The sequence below is a fragment of the Oncorhynchus nerka genome, linkage group LG7, assembly GCF_034236695.1.
Source record: "Oncorhynchus nerka isolate Pitt River linkage group LG7, Oner_Uvic_2.0, whole genome shotgun sequence".
NCBI lineage: Eukaryota > Metazoa > Chordata > Actinopteri > Salmoniformes > Salmonidae > Oncorhynchus > Oncorhynchus nerka.
The window spans coordinates 8,057,872-8,075,371 of NC_088402.1; the positions used below are offsets into that span (position 1 = coordinate 8,057,872).

At 44.5% G+C, this 17,500-nt stretch overlaps 1 protein-coding gene across 2 annotated transcripts in view; it reads right to left on the reverse strand.

Annotated features, from left to right (window-relative positions):
- Positions 1 to 17,500, reverse strand: part of LOC115124700 (CYFIP-related Rac1 interactor A-like) — a 103,792-nt gene that overhangs the window by 59,308 nt on the left and 26,984 nt on the right. For both annotated transcript variants that reach the window (XM_065020143.1, XM_065020142.1), the window contains exon 2: positions 1,859 to 1,950. The gene's annotated coding sequence lies outside the window, so the exon portion shown is untranslated. The remainder of the gene's footprint in view (positions 1 to 1,858; positions 1,951 to 17,500) is intronic.

A 17,500-nucleotide genomic window follows, 5' to 3' on the forward strand; every position in this document is an offset into this window, starting at 1 on the left:
ACACACACATACACACACACACACATACACACACACACACAAACACACACACACACCTTCCCTCTGAGATTCAGTCAGCCAATGTAAAACTAGAGCAAAGTGCGCTTCTTTTACACAACTGACCCTCCAGTCTAACTCCTCCCTCTCCAGTCTAACTCCTCCCTCTCCAGTCTAACTCCTCCCTCCAGTCTAACTCCTCCCTCTCCAGTCTAACTCCTCCCTCCAGTGGTCTAACTCCTCCCTCTCCAGTCGAACTCCTCCCTCCAGTCGTCTAACTCCTCCCTCTCCAGTCTAACCCCTCCCTCCAGTCTAACTCCTCCCCCCAGTCTAACTCCTCCCTCTCCAGTATAACTCCTCCCTCTCCCGTCTAACTCCTCCCTCCCGTCTAACTCCTCCCTCTTCCGTCTAACTCCTCCCTCCAGTATAACTCCTCCCTCTCCAGACTAACTCCTCCCTTCTCCAGACTAACTCCTCCCATCTCCAGTCTAACTCCTCCCTCTCCAGTCTAACTCCTCCTTCCAGTATAACTCCTCCATCCAGTCTAACTCCTCCCTCCAGTCTCTCCTCCCTCTCCAGTCTAACTCCTCCCTCTCCAGTCTAACTCCTCCCTCTCCAGTCTAACTCCTCCCTCTCCAGTCTAACTCATCCTTCCAGTCTAACTCCTCCCTCCAGTCTAACTCCTCCCTCCAGTCTATCTCCTTGAGTATCTAACTAGCTGAGTATCTAGCGCATCAGCATTTGTGGGTTCGATTACAGGCTCAAAATGGCCAGAAACAAATAACTTTCTTCTGAAACTCGTCAGTCTATTCTTGTTCTGAGAAATGAAGGCTATTCCATGTGAGAAATTGCCAAGAAACTGAAGATCTCGTACAAAGCTGTGTACTACTCCCTTCACAGAACAGTGGATACTGTCTCTAAGCAGAACAGAAAGAGGAGTGGGAGGCCCCGGTGCACAACTGAGCAAGAGGACAAGTACATTAGAGTGTCTAGTTTGAGAAACAGACGCCTCACAAAGCCTAAACTGGCAGCTTCATTAAATAGTAACCACAAAACACCAGTCTCAACGTCAACAGTGAAGAGGCAATCCCGGGATGCTGGCCTTCTAGGCAGAGTTCCTCTGTTTTTATTGGCCAGTCTGAGATATGGCTTTTTCTTTGCAACTCTGCCTAGTAGGCCAGCATCTGAGTCGCCTGCTATTTTGTAGGCAGTAGAGTCCACTGCACTTGGAGGAGGTGGTCTGTGATTCATAGTGGGTGGAGGTGGTCTGTGATCCACAGTGGGAGGAGGTGGGCTGTGATTCATAGTGGGAGGAGGTGGGCTGTGATTCCTAGTGGGAGGAGGTGGTCTGTGATTCACAGTGGGAGGAGGTGGGCTGTGATTCATAGTGGGAGGAGGTGGGCTGTGATTCACAGTGGGAAGCAGTGGGCTGTGATCCACAGTGGGAAGCAGTGGGCTGTGATCCATAGTGGGAGGAGGTGGGCTGTGATTCACAGTGGGAAGTGGTCTGGGAGCTACTATACAGTACAGGAAGCTGCCACTGAACTCTCGGTTTCACCCTTTTCTCCCCCACCCCTCTCTCCCACCCCTCTCTCCCCCTCTCTCTCCCCTTTCATCCTCTCTCTTCCCCCTATCTCTCCCCCTCTATCTCCCCCTTCCCCTCTCTCTTCCCCTATCTCTCTCTCTCTCGCTCCCCCTCTCCCCATCTCTGTTCCTCACTTCTACCTCATTCATCTTCCTGTCTCTTTCTCCTCCATCTCACATCTCTCACTCTCTACCACTTTCTGCCCATATGCTACGTCTCCATGGTATCTTGGTCTCAGCTGTAGTTGCCCCCCCCCTTTGTTTCTCTTGTTCTTACCTTTGCTTGTGTTTGTCCTTACAGAGCTCTTTCACAGCATCAACCAGGGCCTCTCAGCTCAACACCCACACTACAGTGTCAACTTCCACCACCTAGAGAGAGAGAGAGGCAGGGAGGAAGAGCAAGAGGGAGAAAGAGGGATGGAAGGAGAGCGAGAGAGAGGGGGAGATGGAGAGGGAGGGAGAGTGGGGAGAGGAAGGGAGAAAAAGGTGGGGAGGGAAGAGAGAGGGAGCGGGAGGTAGGGAGGGAGAGAGAGGGGGAGAGGGAGGGAGAAAGAGGGATGGAAGGTGAGAGAGGGAGGGAGAGGGAGAGGGAGGAGAGAGGGAGAGGGAGAGGGTGGAGAGAGGGAGAGGGAGAGGGAGGAGAGAGGGAGAGGGAGAGGGAGAAGGAGAGGGAGGAGAGAGGGAGAGGGAGAGGGAGGAGAGAGGGAGAGGGAGAGGGAGAGGGAGGAGAGAGGGAGAGGGAGATGGAGAGAGAGGGAGAGGGAGAGGGAGAGGGAGAGGGAGAGGGAGGGGAGAGGAGAGGGAGAGGGAGAGGGAGAGGGAGGAGAGAGGGAGAGGAGAGGGAGGGGAGAGGGAGGAGAGAGGGAGAGGGAAGGGAGGAGAGAGGGAGAGGGAGAGGGAGAGGGAGAGAGGGGAGAGGGAGAGGGAGAGGGAGGAGAGAGGGAGAGGGAGAGGGAGGGGGAGGAGAGAGGGAGAGGGAGAGGGAAAGACTGTTATTATTATGCAGGTTAACCTGATTCGAGGAAGGTGTGAAAGGGAACCTGTTTAAGGTTGAACTCTGTTTGCCATGTCTGTTAATACATGGACCGGGATCATTACTAACACAGGAAGAAGTAGCACAGCATTTAGTTTGCAGTCATGAATGCAATAGTACATATAGTTTTGATAGAAATATACACAGATACACACAGCTCCAATGCCGTTCCACTAAAATCCATGAGACGTTCAACGTTCACCACATCCATTTGACACTCATTACCTTCCCCTGAGTTACATTACAGGGATGATTAATTTCAAGGGAAGGAGGAATCACCAAGGACAGAGGGAATGACACATATCCTCAGTTTGGAATCCGGCCCTGGTGTGTCTGTAGTAATTCCGATTATTTTCTCACTGTAGTAAACAGGAACTGTTCGTATCTGTCTCAGCTCAGCGGTTATAGCTCACAACCTCACACTAAAACGCTCTAACCTTGTGTCTCGTGTAACTATTCACACTACCTATGGTGGCGTTGCATCATACCAAAGAGAGAGATACATGGAAAAAGAGAGAAAGATAATATTTTTATATATATATATATATATATATATATATATATATATATAGAGAGAGAGAGAGAGAGAGAGAGAGAGAGAGAGAGAGAGAGAGAGAGAATGGCTTTGAAAAACTGTTGCCAAGGAAACAAGCATGGCAACGACGAGGCAGAGAACGTTCTGAGCTATCGATTAGCCTAGCGACAACATTAACCTCCTTTCACTCACTCTCTCCCAGATGGACAGACAGAGAGAACACATTTAATTTAAAAAGAGGAACAAAGGGGACAAGGAGAGGAAGAGACAGAGAAGGAGATGAAGATAGAGAGAGAAAGAGAGAGAGAGAGAAAGAGAGAGAAAGAGAGAAGATAGATGGGAGAGAGAGAGAGAGAGAGAGAGAGAGAGAGAGAGAGAGAGAGAGAGAGAAAGAGAAAGAGAGAGAAAGAGAGAGAAAGAGAGAGAAAGAGAGAGAAAGAGAGAAAGAGAGAAGATAGATGGGGAGAGAGAGAGAGAGAGAGAGAGAGAGAGAGAGAGAGAAGGGTGAAAAGTGTGTGTTTATAGGATAAAATGTTTTCACAGTACAGCACCATTGTTAACCTTCACAGAGAGAGAGAGAGAGAGAGAGAGAGAGAGAGAGAGATAGAGAGCTGTGCATATCAGTCACCAGCTGGTCGCCTTCAGTGTGTGTGAATGCCTTTGTAGACTGTACATTTTACAAACTCATACATCCACCTCATACAAACTCATCTCAAACGCATACATCCACCTTTTTCTCTCCTTCTGTCTCTCTCCATCTCTCTCTCAATTCAATTCAATTTCAAGTCAATTCAAGGGCTTTATTGGCATGGGAGACATGTGTTAACATTGCCAAAGCAAGTGAGGTAGATAATATACAAAAGTGAAATAAACAATAAAAATGAATAGTAAACATTACACACACAGAAGTTTTGAAACAATAAAGACATTACAAATGTCATATTACGTATATATACAGTGTTGCAACTATGTACAAATGGTTAAAGTACACAAGGGAAAATAAATAAGCATAAATATGGGTTGTATTTACAATGGTGTTTGTTCTTCACTGGTTGCCCTTTTCTTGTGGCAACAGGTCACAAATATTGCTGCTGTGATGGCACACTGTGGAATTTCACCCAGTAGATATGGGAGTTTATCAAAATTGGATTTGTTTTCAAATTCTTTGTGGATCTGTGTAATCTGAGGGAAATATGTGTCTCTAATATGGTCATACATTGGACAGGAAGTTAGGAAGTGCAGCTCAGTTTCAACATAGTGAAGGCGTAGGCTCAGGTTTTCTGGGTCTCTATGTTTTGGTTGGACAGGTTTCTCAATTTCTTTCTCAAACCATTTGTCATTGTTGTTCATTTTCTTTTTCTGTGGTCTGATAGGGGTGTCAGTAGACTGACTGTGAACGCTCTGAGAGACTCTGGGTTGAGGTCAGTGATAAAGTAGTCCACAGTACTACTGCCAAGAGTGGGAGCTATAGGTGTACCTACCATAGGAGTCCCCTCGAAGCCTACAATTGATTATGTACATACACAGCGTGCGACAGAGCTGCAGGAGTTGTGACCCCTCTGTCTCTCTGTCTCTCTCTCCCTCTCTCTCTCTCTCTCTCTCTCTCTCTCTCTCTAATCTACCCCCTGCAAACAGCCTTGTGTTGAATAATGCATTGGACCGTAAATCTGAGAGAACACACAACACGCCGCACACGCACACACACACACACACACACACACACACACACACACACACACACACACACACACACACACACACACACACACACACACACATACAACAATGATCAATTCACACACAACTCAACACACCACAACTCAACACAACACAACACAACACAACACAACACACCACAACACACCACAACACACCACAACACATCACAACTCAACACAACACACCACAACTCACCACAACACACCATAACACACCACAACACACCACACCACAACACACCACAACACACCACAACTCACCACAACTCACCACAACACACCACAACACACCACAACACACCACAACACACCACAACTCAACACAACACACCACAACTCACCACAACACACCACAACACACCACAACACACCACAACACACCACAACACAACACACCACAACACAACACACCACAACACACCACAACACACCACAACTCAACACAACACAACACACCACAACTCAACACAACACACCACACCACAACACACCACAACACATCACAACACACCACAACACACCACAACACACCACAACACACCACAACTCAACACACCACACCACAACACAACACACCACACCACAACACAACACACCACAACACACCACAACACACGGCGTGCACCAACGATCGATGAGGTTGTGTTTCTGCACCGACCAAAGAGGTTTGTTTTGATGGATCTCTGCTGACCCTTGGATCGATCTGATATTTGCAGCACACGGTCAAGGTCACGGTCAAGGTCAGAGGTCAGTGAGGTCATGGAGACAGAGTACTCTCAGGGGGCCAGATCTTGAAGTAAGGTACACGCATACAACTCCTAGAACTAAACTGAAATCAGTGCAAAAGGGGCTTTGGTCAAACTGGGAAACTGGTTCCCATAAGTTCAAAATGACTCAGTTCCACACCAATAAAAATGTTGTAAGACATTGAGAATAGAGGGACACACTCTCTATAGCAGCAACACTGTATCACTGAACTATCCACACCAAGACAAAACCCCAAACCTCCGTGGGGATCGGAGACATCACTTGATATCTGTGTGAATAACTCTACATTTAAAAAATAAATAATAATGTTTTTTGAATTTTGCCTCTTTTAAAACAAACGCCTTGAAAACATCCGATTGAAAGCAAAGCAAGATGAAGAGATTCTCCCTCTTCATCAAAACAACAAGCTGTCTGCAACAGTCCATGGCTCATACTCCTCAATAACAGCTCTTACACCAAACCCCAGGACGCTGTCGTTCAGGACGCTGTCGTTCAGTCCTTCTAACGGCCTAAAGGCCTCTCTCTATCCCTCGTATATGAAGACAATCACCTTGTTAAATAATCACGTCTTCAGTCGATGTCATTTATCAACATCAGTCTGAAAACAACTCACAGTTTACATTGAACACAGATGTAGACTTCCTCCCAAATGGCACCCTAATTCCCCATATAAAGTGCACTACTTTTGTCCAGGACCAATAGGGTTCTGTCTGTTTATAGTGCACTACTTTTGACCAGGACCAATGGGGTTCTGTCTGCTTATAGTGCACTACTTTCGACCAGGACCAATAGGGTTCTGTTTGTTTATAGTGCACTACTTTCGACCAGGACCAATGGGGTTCTGTCTGTTTATAGTGCACTACTTTTGACCAGGACCAATGGGGTTCTGTCTGGTTATAGTGCACTACTTTCGACCAGGACCAATAGGGTTCTGTCTGGTTATAGTGCACTACTTTTGACCAGGACCAATAGGGTTCTGTCTGGTTATAGTGCACTACTTTCGACCAGGACCAATAGGGTTCTGTCTGGTTATAGTGCACTACTTTTGACCAGGACCAATAGGGTTCTGTCTGGTTATAGTGCACTACTTTCGACCAGGACCAATAGGGTTCTGTCTGGTTATAGTGCACTACTTTCGACCAGGACCAATAGGGTTCTGTCTGGTTATAGTGCACTACTTTAGACCAGGACCAATAGGGTTCTGTCTGGTTATAGTGCACTACTTTCGACCAGGACCAATAGGGTTCTGTCTGGTTATAGTGCACTACTTTCGACCAGGACCAATAGGGTAGTGTACTATGTAGAGAACAGAGATTCTTTACAGTAGCCCACCTGTATATATATATATATATATATATATATATATATATATTTTTTTTACCTTTATTTAATTAGGCAAGTCATTTTAAAACATATTCTTATTTACAATGACGGTCTACCCCCTGCCCAAACCTAGATGACGCTGGGCCAATTCTGCACCGCTCAATAGGGCCAATCACGGCCTGGATGCGATACAGCCCTGATTCTGAACCAGGGACTGTAGTGACACCTCTTACACTGAGATGGCTTTAGACGGAGTGTGCCTCTCAGGATTCTGTCAGAGTTACAGTTCACTAGGATCAGACTTGTTGCTTTTGTCGTCGTGATTAGAGGTAGAAACAACAACATTTCTACTGTATGCAGATGGTCATACCCTGTTCCCCACACACACACACACACACACACACACACACACACACACACACACACACACACACACACACACACACGCACACACACACGCACGCACATGCACACGCACGCGCACGCACGCACGCACACACACACACACACGCACACACGCACGCACGCACGCACGCACATGCACGCGCACGCACGCACACACACACACACACACACACACACACACACACACGCACACGCACACGCACACTCATACATCCAAGTTCTTCACCTACTGTGAATGCTGAGATGTGCTGGTAGTGATTGACTGCTGTCAGAGCTGGCTAGGCTAGACTTCAATCATGCTGCTATACACCATTTAGAAGTTCATGAACAGGATTTGTTTGACATTTCAAACTGTTTAGTTTGTTACAATGCAGTGATGTAAATATTGGTCCAACAAAGGTATCTGCCGCTGTCTCTGTCTCTCTCTCTCTGTCTCTCTGTCTCTCTGTCTCTGTCTCTGTCTCTCTCTCTCTCTCTCTCTCTGTCTCTCTCTGTCTCTCTCTCTCTCTGTCTCTCTCTCTCTCTCTCTCTCTGTCTCTCTGTCTCTCTGTCTCTCTCTGTCTCTCTCTCTCTCTGTCTCTCTCTCTCTCTCTCTCTCTCTATTTCTTTCTCTCTTTCTTGCCAATAAAGCCCCTTGAAATGAATGGAAATGTAAGTTAGGACAGGAGAAGAGAGATGAGAGGTTAGAGGAGGGGGGAGGGGAGGAGAGGAGAGGAGCGGAGAGGGGAGGGGAGGGGAGGGGAGAGGGACAGAAAGAAGATTAGAGATAGGGATAGAGGAGATGGATACGATTAAAGATAGACAGAGAGAGAAGGTTAGAGATAGAGACATATAGAGAAGGTTAGAGATAGAGCAATGAAGAGAGAGAGAATATTAAAGATAGAGGGATGGAAGAGAGAGAGAAGATTAGAGACAAAGAGACCGACAGTATTATTTTTGAGTTGCTGTGAAATAGGGCTGGTTTATATGACGCAGGGTGTTATATTCAACCTGCATAACCCTACCGTGTAATATCCTAAATTACATTTCTCAATGACTATTTATTTCCGGAGTAAAAAACAGGGTATTGTGATTTTGCTGTATAAAGCTGAATGCTGCATGTCTGTTTTCTAATAAAGTAAGGAGTTAAGGGAGAAGGTTGTTTTATAGCTGAATTAGGGCAGAATGAGGGTGTTTTATATCTGAATTAGGGCAGAATGAGGTTGTTTTATAGCTGAATTAGGGAAGAATGAGGGTGTTTTATATCTGAATTAGGGCAGAATGAGGGTGTTTTATATCTGAATTAGGGCAGAATGAGTTTGTTTTATAGCTGAATTAGGGCAGAATGAGGGTGTTTTATAGCTGAATTAGGGCAGAATGAGGGTGTTTTATAGCTGAATTAGAGCAGAATGGGGGTGTTTTATAGCTGAATTAGGGCAGAATGAGGGTGTTTTATATCTGAATTAGGGCAGAATGAGGGTGTTTTATAGCTGAATTAGGGCAGAATGAGGGTGTTTTATAGCTGAATTAGGGCAGAATGAGGGTGTTTTATATCTGAATTAGGGCAGAATGAGTTTGTTTTATAGCTGAATTAGGGCAGAATGAGGGTGTTTTATAGCTGAATTAGGGCAGAATGAGGGTGTTTTATAGCTGAATTAGGGCAGAATGAGGGTGTTTTATAGCTGAATTCGGGCAGAATGAGGGTGTTTTATAGCTGAATTAGGGCAGAATGAGGGTGTTTTATAGCTGAATTAGGGCAGAATGAGGGTGTTTTATATCTGAATTAGGGCAGAATGAGGGTGTTTTATAGCTGAATTAGGGCAGAATGAGGGTGTTTTATAGCTGAATTAGGGCAGAATGAGAGTGTTTTATAGCTGAATTAGGGCAGAATGAGGGTGTTTTATAGCTGAATTAGGGCAGAATGAGGGTGTTTTATATCTGAATTAGGGCAGAATGAGTTTGTTTTATAGCTGAATTAGGGCAGAATGAGGGTGTTTTATAGCTGAATTAGGGCAGAATGAGGGTGTTTTATAGCTGAATTAGAGCAGAATGGGGGTGTTTTATAGCTGAATTAGGGCAGAATGAGGGTGTTTTATATCTGAATTAGGGCAGAATGAGGGTGTTTTATAGCTGAATTAGGGCAGAATGAGGGTGTTTTATAGCTGAATTAGGGCAGAATGAGGGTGTTTTATATCTGAATTAGGGCAGAATGAGTTTGTTTTATAGCTGAATTAGTTAGGGCAGAATGGGGGTGTTTTATAGCTGAATTAGGGCAGAATGAGGGTGTTTTATATCTGAATTAGGGCAGAATGAGGGTGTTTTATAGCTGAATTAGGGCAGAATGAGGGTGTTTTATAGCTGAATTAGGGCAGAATGAGGGTGTTTTATAGCTGAATTAGGGCAGAATGAGGGTGTTTTATATCTGAATTAGGGCAGAATGAGTTTGTTTTATAGCTGAATTAGTTAGGGCAGAATGAGGGTGTTTTATAGCTGAATTAGGGCAGAATGAGGGTGTTTTATAGCTGAATTAGGGCAGAATGAGGGTGTTTTATAGCTGAATTAGGGCAGAATGAGGGTGTTTTATAGCTGAATTAGGGCAGAATGAGGGTGTTTTATATCTGAATTAGGGCAGAATGAGGTTGTTTTATAGCTGAATTAGGGCAGAATGAGGTTGTTTTATAGCTGAATTAGGGCAGAATGAGGTGTTTTATATCTGAATTAGGGCAGAATGAGGTTGTTTTATAGCTGAATTAGGGCAGAATGAGGTTGTTTTATAGCTGAATTAGGGCAGAATGACGTTGTTTTATAGCTGAAATAGGGCCGAATGAGGTTGTTTTATAGCTGAATTAGGGCAGAATGAGGGTGTTTTATAGCTTAATTAGGTCAAAATGCGGGTGTTTTATATCTGAAGTAGGGCAGAATGAGGTTGTTTTATAGCTGAAATAGGGCAGAATGAGGTTGTTTTATAGCTGAATTAGGGCAGAATGAGGTTGTTTTATAGCTGAATTAGGGCAGAATGAGGTTGTTTTATAGCTGAATTAGGGCAGAATGAGGGTGTTTTATAGCTGAATTAGGGCAGAATGAGGTGTTTTATAGCTGAATTAGGGCAGAATGAGGGTGTTTTATAGCTGAATTAGGGCAGAATGAGGGTGTTTTATAGCTGAATTAGGGCAGAATGAGGGTGTTTTATAGCTGAATTAGGGCAGAATGAGGTTGTTTTATAGCTGAATTAGGGCAGAATGAGGGTGTTTTATAGCTGAATTAGGGCAGAATGAGGGTGTTTTATAGCTGAATTAGGGCAGAATGAGGGTGTTTTATATCTGAATTAGGGCAGAATGAGGTTGTTTTATAGCTGAATTAGGGCAGAATGAGGGTGTTTTATATCTGAATTAGGGCAGAATGAGGTTGTTTTATAGCTGAATTAGGGCAGAATGAGGTTGTTTTATAGCTGAATTAGGGCAGAATGAGGTTGTTTTATAGCTGAATTAGGGCAGAATGAGGTTGTTTTATAGCTGAATTAGGGCAGAATGAGGTTGTTTTATAGCTGAATTAGGGCAGAATGAGGTTGTTTTATAGCTGAATTAGGGCAGAATGAGGGTGTTTTATAGCTGAATTAGGGCAGAATGAGGGTGTTTATAGCTGAATTAGGGCAGAATGAGGGTGTTTTATAGCTGAATTAGGGCAGAATGAGGGTGTTTTATAGCTGAATTAGGGCAGAATGAGGGTGTTTTATAGCTGAATTAGGGCAGAATGAGGTTGTTTATAGCTGAATTAGGGCAGAATGAGGGTGTTTTATAGCTGAATTAGGGCAGAATGAGGGTGTTTTATAGCTGAATTAGGGCAGAATGAGGGTGTTTTATATCTGAATTAGGGCAGAATGAGGTTGTTTTATAGCTGAATAAGGGCAGAATGAGGGGTGTTTTATATCTGAATTAGGGCAGAATGAGGTTGTTTTATAGCTGAATTAGGGCAGAATGAGGTTGTTTTATAGCTGAATTAGGGCAGAATGACGTTGTTTTATAGCTGAAATAGGGCGAATGAGGTTGTTTTATAGCTGAATTAGGGCAAAATGCGGGTGTTTTATATCTCAAGTAGGGCAGAATGAGGTTGTTTTATAGCTGAATTAGGGCAGAATGAGGTTGTTTTATAGCTGAATTAGGGCAGAATGAGGTTGTTTTATAGCTGAATTAGGGCGGAATGAGGGTGTTTTATAGCTGAATTAGGGCGGAATGAGGGTGTTTTATATCTGAATTAGGGCAGAATGAGGGTGTTTTATAGCTGAATTAGGGCAGAATGAGGGTGTTTTATATCTGAATTAGGGCAGAATGAGGGTGTTTTATAGCTGAATTAGGGAAGAATGAGGGTGTTTTATATCTGAATTAGGGCAGAATGAGTTTGTTTTATAGCTGAATTAGGGCAGAATGAGGGTGTTTTATAGCTGAATTAGGGCAGAATGAGGGTGTTTTTTATTAGCAGAATGAATTAGGGCAGAATGAGGGTGTTTTATAGCTGAATTAGGGCAGAATGAGGGTGTTTTAGGGCAGAATGAGGGTGTTTTATATCTGAATTAGGCCAGAATGAGGGTGTTTTAGGGCAGAATGAGGTGTTTTATATCTGAATTAGGGCAGAATGAGGGTGTTTTATATCTGAATTAGGGCAGAATGAGGGTGTTTTATAGCTGAATTAGGGAAGAATGAGGTGTTTTATATCTGAATTAGGGCAGAATGAGTTTGTTTTATAGCTGAATTAGGGCAGAATGAGGGTGTTTTATAGCTGAATTAGGGCAGAATGAGGGTGTTTTATAGCTGAATTAGGGCAGAATGAGGGTGTTTTATAGCTGAATTTGGGCAGAATGAGGGTGTTTTATAGCTGAATTAGGGCAGAATGAGGGTGTTTTATAGCTGAATTAGGGCAGAATGAGGGTGTTTTAGGGTGTTTATAGCTGAATTAGGGCAGAATGAGGGTGTTTTATATCTGAATTAGGGCAGAATGAGGTGTTTTATAGCTGAATTAGGGCAGAATGAGGTTGTTTTATAGCTGAATTAGGGCAGAATGAGGGTGTTTTATAGCTGAATTAGGGCAGAATGAGTTTGTTTTATAGCTGAATTAGGGCAGAATGAGGGTGTTTTATAGCTGAATTAGGGCAGAATGAGGGTGTTTTATAGCTGAATTAGGGAAGAATGAGGGTGTTTTATATCTGAATTAGGGCAGAATGAATGAATTAGGGCAGAATGTGTTTATAGCTGAATTAGGGCAGAATGAGGGTGTTTTTAGCTGAATTAGAGCAGAATGGGGGTGTTTTATAGCTGAATTAGGGCAGAATGAGGGTGTTTTATATCTGAATTAGGGCAGAATGAGGGTGTTTTATAGCTGAATTAGGGCAGAATGAGGGTGTTTTATAGCTGAATTAGGGCAGAATGAGGGTGTTTTATATCTGAATTAGGGCAGAATGAGTTTGTTTTATAGCTGAATTAGTTAGGGCAGAATGAGGGTGTTTTATAGCTGAATTAGGGCAGAATGAGGGTGTTTTATAGCTGAATTAGGGCAGAATGAGGGTGTTTTATAGCTGAATTAGGGCAGAATGGGTGTTTTATAGCTGAATTAGGGCAGAATGAGGGTGTTTTATATCTGAATTAGGGCAGAATGAGGTTGTTTTATAGCTGAATTAGGGCAGAATGAGGTTGTTTTATAGCTGAATTAGGGCAGAATGAGGGTGTTTTATATCTGAATTAGGGCAGAATGAGGTTGTTTTATAGCTGAATTAGGGCAGAATGAGGTTGTTTTATAGCTGAATTAGGGCAGAATGACGTTGTTTTATAGCTGAAATAGGGCCGAATGAGGTTGTTTTATAGCTGAATTAGGGCAGAATGAGGGTGTTTTATAGCTTAATTAGGGCAAAATGCGGGTGTTTTATATCTGAAGTAGGGCAGAATGAGGTTGTTTTATAGCTGAATTAGGGCAGAATGAGGTTGTTTTATAGCTGAATTAGGGCAGAATGAGGTTGTTTTATAGCTGAATTAGGGCAGAATGAGGTTGTTTTATAGCTGAATTAGGGCAGAATGAGGTTGTTTTATAGCTGAATTAGGGCAGAATGAGGGTGTTTTATAGCTGAATTAGGGCAGAATGAGGGTGTTTTATAGCTGAATTAGGGCAGAATGAGGGTGTTTTATAGCTGAATTAGGGCAGAATGAGGGTGTTTTATAGCTGAATTAGGGCAGAATGAGGGTGTTTTATAGCTGAATTAGGGCAGAATGAGGTTGTTTTATAGCTGAATTAGGGCAGAATGAGGGTGTTTTATAGCTGAATTAGGGCAGAATGAGGGTGTTTTATAGCTGAATTAGGGCAGAATGAGGGTGTTTTATATCTGAATTAGGGCAGAATGAGGTTGTTTTATAGCTGAATTAGGGCAGAATGAGGGTGTTTTATATCTGAATTAGGGCAGAATGAGGTTGTTTTATAGCTGAATTAGGGCAGAATGAGGTTGTTTTATAGCTGAATTAGGGCAGAATGACGTTGTTTTATAGCTGAAATAGGGCCGAATGAGGTTGTTTTATAGCTGAATTAGGGCAAAATGCGGGTGTTTTATATCTCAAGTAGGGCAGAATGAGGTTGTTTTATAGCTGAATTAGGGCAGAATGAGGTTGTTTTATAGCTGAATTAGGGCAGAATGAGGTTGTTTTATAGCTGAATTAGGGCGGAATGAGGGTGTTTTATAGCTGAATTAGGGCGGAATGAGGGTGTTTTATATCTGAATTAGGGCAGAATGAGGGTGTTTTATAGCTGAATTAGGGCAGAATGAGGGTGTTTTATATCTGAATTAGGGCAGAATGAGGGTGTTTTATAGCTGAATTAGGGAAGAATGAGGGTGTTTTATATCTGAATTAGGGCAGAATGAGTTTGTTTTATAGCTGAATTAGGGCAGAATGAGGGTGTTTTATAGCTGAATTAGGGCAGAATGAGGGTGTTTTATAGCTGAATTAGGGCAGAATGAGGGTGTTTTATAGCTGAATTCGGGCAGAATGAGGGTGTTTTATAGCTGAATTAGGGCAGAATGAGGGTGTTTTATATCTGAATTAGGGCAGAATGAGTTTGTTTTATAGCTGAATTAGTTAGGGCAGAATGAGGGTGTTTTAGAATGAAGGTGTTTTATAGCTGAATTAGGGCAGAATGTGAGGGTGTTTTTTGAATTAGGGCAGAATGAGGTGTTTTATAGCTGAATTAGGGCAGAATGAGGGTGTTTTATAGCTGAATTAGGGCAGAATGAGGGTGTTTTATATCTGAATTAGGGCAGAATGAGGTTGTTTTATAGCTGAATTAGGGCAGAATGAGGTTGTTTTATAGCTGAATTAGGGCAGAATGAGGGTGTTTTATATCTGAATTAGGGCAGAATGAGGTTGTTTTATAGCTGAATTAGGGCAGAATGAGGTTGTTTTATAGCTGAATTAGGGCAGAATGACGTTGTTTTATAGCTGAAATAGGGCCGAATGAGGTTGTTTTATAGCTAAATTAGGGCAGAATGAGGGTGTTTTATAGCTTAATTAGGGCAAAATGCGGGTGTTTTATATCTGAAGTAGGGCAGAATGAGGTTGTGTTATAGCTGAATTAGGGCAGAATGAGGTTGTTTTATAGCTGAATTAGGGCAGAATGAGGTTGTTTTATAGCTGAATTAGGGCAGAATGAGGTTGTTTTATAGCTGAATTAGGGCAGAATGAGGTTGTTTTATAGCTGAATTAGGGCAGAATGAGGGTGTTTTATAGCTGAATTAGGGCAGAATGAGGGTGTTTTATAGCTGAATTATGGCAGAATGAGGGTGTTTTATAGCTGAATTAGGGCAGAATGAGGGTGTTTTATAGCTGAATTAGGGCAGAATGAGGGTGTTTTATAGCTGAATTAGGGCAGAATGAGGTTGTTTTATAGCTGAATTAGGGCAGAATGAGGGTGTTTTATAGCTGAATTAGGGCAGAATGAGGGTGTTTTATAGCTGAATTAGGGCAGAATGAGGATGTTTTATATCTGAATTAGGGCAGAATGAGGTTGTTTTATAGCTGAATTAGGGCAGAATGAGGGTGTTTTATATCTGAATTAGGGCAGAATGAGGTTGTTTTATAGCTGAATTAGGGCAGAATGAGGTTGTTTTATAGCTGAATTAGGGCAGAATGACGTTGTTTTATAGCTGAAATAGGGCCGAATGAGGTTGTTTTATAGCTGAATTAGGGCAAAATGCGGGTGTTTTATGTCTGAAGTAGGGCAGAATGAGGTTGTTTTAAATCTGAATTAGGGCAGAATGAGGGTGTTTTATATTATTGAATTCTGGTTACGTGGTGACCTCCTGTACTCCCTGTTTACCCACGACTGCGTGGTCTCACAGTTCCTATTCCGTCATCAAGTTCCCCTGACAACACGACAGTAGGCGACCAGCGACGAGACAGTGTACAGGGAGGAGGTAGGCACGCTGACGGTGCCAGGTTAACATCCACCCCCTCAACGTCTGAAAAGCAAAGTAGCTGATTGTGGACTTCATACGGAACCAGGCCCATTCTCATCAACGGGGCTGCCGTGGAAACCGTTAAAAAAATAAACATCACGTTCCTCGGGGTCTCCGGGGAGAGCTAAAATGGTTAAACGCACAACGGGGTGAAGAAGGCACGACAGCGACTCTTCAACCTCAGGATGCAAAAGATATTCGGCCCGTCCCAAAGCACCATCGAGACAGTACCGTTGTGCTGCATCACAGCCTGGCATGGCAACTCCATCGCCGTAAGGACCGTGAGGCGCAACAGAGGGCGATGCGCTCAGCCGACTGCACCATTGGGTCCACACTGTCTCCCCTCCAGGACACCATTGGGTCCACACTGCCTCCCCTCCAGGACACCATTGGGTCCACACTGCCTCCCCTCCAGGACACCATTGGGTCCACCCTGCCTTCCACTCCAGGACACCATTGGGTCCACCCTGTCTCCCCTCCAGGACACCATAGGGTCCACCCTGTCTCCCCTCCAGGACACCATAGGGTCCACCCTGTCTCCCCTCCAGGACACCATTGGGTCCACACAGTCTCCCCTCCAGGACACCCTTGGGTCCACACTGTCTCCCCTCCAGGACACCATTGGGTCCACCCTGTCTCCCCTCCAGGACACCCTTGGGTCCACACTGTCTCCCCTCCAGGACACCATAGGGTCCACCCTGTCTCCCCTCCAGGACACCATTGGGTCCACCCTGTCTCACCTCCAGGACACCATAGGGTCCACCCTGTCTCCCCTCCAGGACACCTTTGGGTCCACAATGTCTCCCCTCCAGGACACCATAGGGTCCACCCTGTCTCCCCTCCAGGACACCATTGGGTCCACACTGTCTCCCCTCCAGGACACCATAGGGTCCACCCTGCCTCCCCTCCAGTACACCATTGGGTCCACACTGTCTCCCCTCCACGACACCATAGGGTCCACCCTGTCTCCCCTCCAGGACACCATTGGGTCCACACTGTCTCCCCTCCAGGACACCTACAACACCAGGTGTCGCAGGAAGGCCAAGAAGATCATCAGGGACCTCTATCGCAGGGCCTCAGCCAATGTGTGTGTGTGTGTGTGAATGTGAGCCAGTTTTACTGATCCAACACTATGGTTGCCAATCTCCCTGTGTGACCCTGGCAAAGTGCAGAGGCACACACACACTGGAGAAGTGGCGGGGGGGGGGGGGTGACGTGGCAGCCTCATGGTCTGGGGGTAGGTAGAAGCTATTGGCCAGTCTTACAGTTTTTTGACATGATTCTTCACTGCCCGCGTATAAGTGAAGGAGTGAATGTCTACAGCGGCACAATTGAGGGCATCTTCACTGGCGCATCGCCATTTGGTGTGGCAACTGCAAGGCACCAACCCGCAAGGCACCAACCCGCAAGGCACCAACCTGCAAGGCACCAACCCGCAAGGCGGTACAGAAGGTGGCCCCAAAAATGGTTGGCGACTCCAGCCACCCAAGCCATAGACTCTTCTCTCTGCTACTGCATGGCCATAGACTGTTCTCTCTGCTACTGCATGGCCATAGACTCTTCTCTCTGCTACTGCATGGCCATAGACTGTTCTCCCTGCTACTGCATGGCCATAGACTGTGCTCTCTGCTACTGCATGGCAAGCTATAAAGGTGCATCAAGTCTTGAATCAA